Below are 6,005 nucleotides of genomic sequence, written 5' to 3'. Positions count from 1 at the left end.
CCCTCCAGCCAATATTACACTACACTGTAAACTGTTGCATTTGCTGTTCTACATTTGAGGTTCTTGTGATGAGAGCACATTGACAACGCCTTACCCAAATGCATGTGCCTATCAATACATGGTGATAGAGGAGCAAAGCAGTCTTAGCACTGCTTCAATGTGAGCATTGAGGCATCCAGCATTGATGCAGTCACCTTTTTACACACGCTTTCTAGCTTGTAAGGCTTGACTTTATTCTACAAAAGCTGTTCCGGTACTTATTTCAGTGTACTTTCTTTCTTCCTTTTTTAGTAGAATAAGTTGATACAAAAATCACACGTGCTGGGATGTATTCTCAGATTCACTCCTGAGTCCCTTTAAAGCCTGATGTTACATTTGCCATTTCCGTTTCTCTGGCATTGATTTAAGCACTGGTTATATGCCCCAGAAAAGAATTCAGTTTCTTCAGATTTTAATTCATTTAACAATATTGGCTGAGTACCATCTATTCCTGGCCTATTCTTACTCTTTTAATTATTCAAAAACCTCTTGTATAAAAAAAAAGTGGGAATATCTCTAATTGCTCTGTAGTGAAAAATCAACTTTTCTCCAGAGGTCTTATTTTATTCTGTGCTCTTTGTACAGCCTGATCATCTGTTGTTTTTTTTTTTTTTTTCAAATGCTCCTGAAATCCTCACTGCAACGAAAAATTTCACAATCAATTCCCTGAGGTTTCTGGTAATCCAGAGTTAGTTCCACTAGCTGCTGCCATTTAAAAATAAGTTTCCTCTTAATCAGTTTGATAAAAAATATTCTTAGTGCAGCACCTCTGCTATCATAGCAGAGTAGATGTCTCTGAAAGATCAATGTAAGAACCAATATGTCTTCAGACAACAATTGCCAACCATACTCACAGAAGCATTTTTACTCCTCCACTACGAATAGTATTTTTTCTTCTTTGCACTAAACTGTGATACAGAAAGAACTAAAACTATCAAGAGCTCCAAAAAAAAAACCAAACCAAACCAAACCAAACCAAACCAAACCAAAGCAAACCAAACCAAACCAATACAAAACAAAACAAACAGACAAAGAAACAAACAAAAAGCCAAAACAAAACAAACCAAAACAAAAAAAGTAACCAGATATTGTAAATCTGTAGATTCTTCAGTACAACACTTTTCTAGAGGAACATTCACCACGGGATTTGCAACTTGGAAGTGTAGTTGTTGGCCATTAATAGATTTAATAGATGTTCTTTCTGGAAACTTTCTCCCGTGTGAAGTGAAAACCAACACAAATTGTTTATATTTTCTGCTTTTTTTCCTGCAGTGCTCTTTTTGTACTTCAATTGTTACTGTTTCTTACGCATTCTCTCATGCATGCCTTCTGCTCATAAAATGCTTATAATAGACAAATAAATAAATACACATATATTGATACTTGAGATGAGACCATTAAGATCATTGCTTAGAACCTTTTCTCACATTGGAACAGAATTGTCCCAATGATAGAGTTAATGGAATCACTCTTCAGTGCTAGATTTTCTCACTTTCAAAGTTAATATTGATCCTTTCAGAATTGTAGCAAATACTGAAACACTCAGACTTGCAGAGACATACCTACTATGTAATAAGCTACATTAAAAAGGTCACAGCTAACACAGACAAACATGCCAACTTTTCCAGTTAAACTGAATTCTGTACATTTTTGGATTATCTGATACACCAGATTATTTTATTAAAAAAATGTTCCCTGTGGGATTTGCAGTTTACATGTGCTGTTGTCAGCCATGCTTTCAGTATAAGCAAGGAATGCTGGAGGCATCAGTGAACCCTGTGGACCCCAATTAACTGTCTGACAGGGAATGCTCAGCCTCTGCTGCAGCAGCTTTTCTGCTGCCCTCTGTGTAAAACGAGAGCTCCCAGGAATGGTAGCACCAAAGAAACAGAATTGCTGAAACACTGATCGCTGAGAGCAAAATGTCTCATCCTAACATCTCTCAACACTAAGATGCAGCTGGGCACTGGACTCTGTAGATGGTAGGACACACTTTCCTTATTAAAATCTCTCTTTCTCCTGCTGACTAACGAAATGCATGCTTGTAATATTCCCTGCAGGAAGTGCCTAATCCAAAGTGGTGGTGTTGTGCTATGTAGTAGAAAAAAAAAATCCCATAATGAGCATTAGATAAGAGTAGAGGTTTTAAGTGATTTTTGAGGAAAACAGACTGATGAAAAAAAAAACTACCAGAAACTTAAAAATATTCAAGGGGAGGCATTCAGAGTGGGTAAAGGACAATTTTAGCTCTTCATGACACTGGCCATGGCAAAGGTAAGCTACTATTTCTGTGTCTAGAAGTTACTTGTGAAGACTGTCCTGTCCCATGCACCAAAGCACAGAGAGACTGTGAAGATCTTTCTGTCTCCAAACAGTACTCTCTTGACTCTGCTCCAAAGTTAATTTTTGCAACGCATTTGTAGTATAGCTTAATGGTATAGAGAAGTCTGCCATGCAAGTAAGCATAGAGTTTCACACTTATAATGTCTTTCAGAAGAGAGTGCTGGAAGGAAAGCAACTGGGACTCCAAAGATAGATCAGTACCAGTTAACTGTGAAGATAAATGTAATACCTGGTCAGGTGCTGGGTGAATGTCAAAGTTGCATGGTTACTTAGGCTTCTCCTATCTTTCCAGCAAACATCAATGGAAGAGAACTGGAGAGTGGGTCCTGGATGAGGACATGACATTAAGAATGCCTTTTCCATCACTCACCAAAGCAGCTGAGGAGCTCCTGTTACAGAGCAGGTGAGTGGGGTGAGAAGCCTGAGATGGTCTCTGGGTAGAACAGTCAAAAAGATACAACAGGTGGTAGAAGGAGTTGAAGAAGGAGAAGGATTTTGAACAAAGAGAATTCAGAATTACTATTATAAAGTAAGCCTGAGAAAGTGACTACTCTTCCAGAAAAAAGTCTGAGAACATGTTGATCAGTTGCAGCTCCTGACAGATAACAGAGGTATCATAATGTCAGCTGATTAATATAGTTTTGTTATCTTGTTTTTGAATGCTATAAATGGAAGGAACAAGCACATCATCCTTTTTCTGAGCTGTGCCTGTACTCTTCTTAGGTACTGTCAGTTTACTTAAGTAATACACCAGTTTGAACACCCAAAATAACTCCTGACAACAAGCTAAGTTGTATGCAGTTACACACAGAACTACTGTGGGTTATGTTATATTATTTTTTTCATGCCCATTTTCCCCTCACTTCCATGAGGGTTCATCCACAACCTAAACCCCTTCCCCCCTAGGAAAAACAGATTTTCTCTGTGTTCATCCTGAGAATTTCCTTGTTTGATTTCTGTGGTTCCATATTGCAGTGTGGAGTCATGGACATAGACCATCCTTCTTTAAGGCCACATTTTTATCTACCAAAAGCAAGTGTCTTTCAGGATAGGACAAACATTAAAAAATGTTTTGGAATACTGTGATTTCACATACCAAGAGAAAATGAAATTTTGAATATTTCCAAGGCACATGAAGATCAGAAATCATCTTGCCTAGCTGAAATTCTAATAATCTCCTCACTTACTAGTGTGTCTGCCATAAAGATTATCATATTTAGATTCTTTGTATCTAAAAGCAATACCAGCTTGAAAAGTGGTAATACGTCATGCAATGCCCAATGTGTAAACATATACTCTCAGCTCTTCCTAGAGCGTCCCATGCTCTACTTGCCCTCCCAGTCCCCACTAGTATCTCTGTTTTCCCAAGCTGCACCTCCTTTCAGTGTTTTCAGCCATATTTTTTGGCACCATAAATCACAAGGACTTAGGGTGTGAGGAAACACCAGACACAGCCTGCCTCCTGCCCCTCCTGCAGCGCCAAGACAAGAGATGCAGAAAACAGATCTCTTACTCAAGGCACTCTTTTATCCAGCAAGACAGGCGTTGCGGTATTAAGGCATTGGGCATGATATGGGGGGATGGGCAGTTGGTTCCCCTTCTGGAGCGTGGGTACAGCTGTGACAGTCACTCCCAAGTGAGTGCTCTGTATCCCTGTGTTCTTCTTATCACACTTCTGGCCACTGAAGCCACGATTCTGCACCTAGGTACAGCATCTACATGAACTGTGACACAGCTCCTTGGAGAGCGCTGATGTTGTAATTAGCAACTGCTCTCGCAGATGATCAGGGGTCAGGGTCCAGGGTCAGGTAAAAACATCTAGATCATGTTAATTTCCTTCCTGCCTTCCTGCCTTCCTGCCTTCCTGCCTTCCTTCCTTCCTTCCTTCCTGCCTTCCTGCCTTCCTTCCTTCCTACCTTCCTTCCTGCCTTCCTTCCTGCCTTCCTTCCTGCCTTCCTGCCTTCCTGCCTTCCTTCCTGCCTTCCTTCCTTCCTGCCTTCCTTCCTGCCTTCCTGCCTTCCTGCCTTCCTGCCTTCCTGCCTTCCTTCCTGCCTTCCTTCCTTCCTGCCTTTCTTCCTGCCTTCCTGCCTTCCTTCCTGCCTTCCTGCCTTCCTGCCTTCCTGCCTTCCTGCCTTCCTTCCTGCCTTCCTGCCTTCCTGCCTTCCTTCCTGCCTTCCTTCCTGCCTTCCTCCCTCCCTCAAGTCCATGGCTAAATCTGGCATTGTTGGAAAGAAGTCTCTGCAAGGAAGTTCTTTCTGTAAGTCAGAAATCCTTTCTCCATGCCTTAGTGCCTCTTATAGGGCAGATGCTTTTGTGCTCAGGAGACACACCACACTCTTCATACTGAATCTGTTTAAGGTCAGCAAACTCTGTAGTCCACATGTGGTTGCAGCTCTAGTGGAGCTCATCAGCTGCATCTATTTTCAGCCTTGTCTTAGAGATGCTCCTTTATGCCTATTATGGACCCATGTTTTTCCTAAGATCAGTTACCTTTGCATCAGCACTTATCAGGTCACAAGGACTCTGACTCCAGAAATAGTGTGTCAAAGCAAAATGACTCCTGTCCTCCAGCTAAGGCAGCAAATCACAGAGTGAGGAGAAATTAGTTTTCCCTACCCCTCCCATTAATATTCCATTCTGATTCCAAGACGTTTCCAATCATGCTTTCCAGGATGGTTGGTGGCAAGACCAGGTCAGCCCAGTGCAATGTGCAGGACTTCTCTCCATTTCCCACACAAACAGTTTGAAGTAGAGAATGGGACGACAACGTTGTCATTTAGGGAACCTGCAACATCACCTTTCATCAGTTGAACATTTAGGGATAAATTCTCAAGCCATAATGTCTTACAGCTGAGGGAAGAGTCCCAACATTTTCAGGTGCATCACGATTCTTCCCTGGTTAGGTCAGGTTGTTCATTTTGCATCGTCATTGTAATATTGTCCAAGGGGAACTGGGGATTTAGACATCCAAATATGGTCTCCAGAGTTGCTGTGGTATTTGCTAGTCAGTCAGCAGGTTTTAAAAGGTACCCATGGAGCTAGAAGTACTTCTTCATGCTTTTACTGAGCCACAGTTGCAATACACTGGCTTCAGAATTAAACGTTTGTGTTTGGTATCGTTTGCTTGTTTGTTCACTTAAAGAAATATGAGCTTTAGTACAAACAAAATCCTTTTGCTTCCTTTCGAGGTGTGGAAACAAAGGTTTCCTCTGGAAAGAAAGGATCCCACTTATTTCTTGGGAGCATACTGTGGGAAGAGAGAGAGGAGCGGAATGGTTTTCCTTCTTTGGTGCCCAGATTTCTCTGGCATTGATGCAGCTTTCACAGCTTCACACATAAAGATGCTGTCTCTCAAGAGCATCACTTACAGTGACGCAGGAGTGAACACAGCGTGTAATCTTTTCCTTAAATATATTTAGCTGCTGCCTAGCAAACTACTTCTGTATTTAGTTATAACATGGGAGGATTTCTTGGGTGTAAGCCTCAGTGTGCTGGGGAGAAGGAGGACCGCCTAATCCTCAGTGCTGTTGCTGTAAACACACTGACCACTGTGGTCAGTGCAAAAGGCCTCCTTCCTGCTGTCTCCTCTCCACTTCCCCTCCAACAAGTCCAGCTCCCTTCAC

Source organism: Tyto alba, unplaced genomic scaffold (assembly GCF_018691265.1).
Source record: "Tyto alba isolate M040663 unplaced genomic scaffold, T.alba_DEE_v4.0 Super-Scaffold_39, whole genome shotgun sequence".
NCBI lineage: Eukaryota > Metazoa > Chordata > Aves > Strigiformes > Tytonidae > Tyto > Tyto alba.
Note: the sequence above shows the minus strand (reverse complement) of the source record.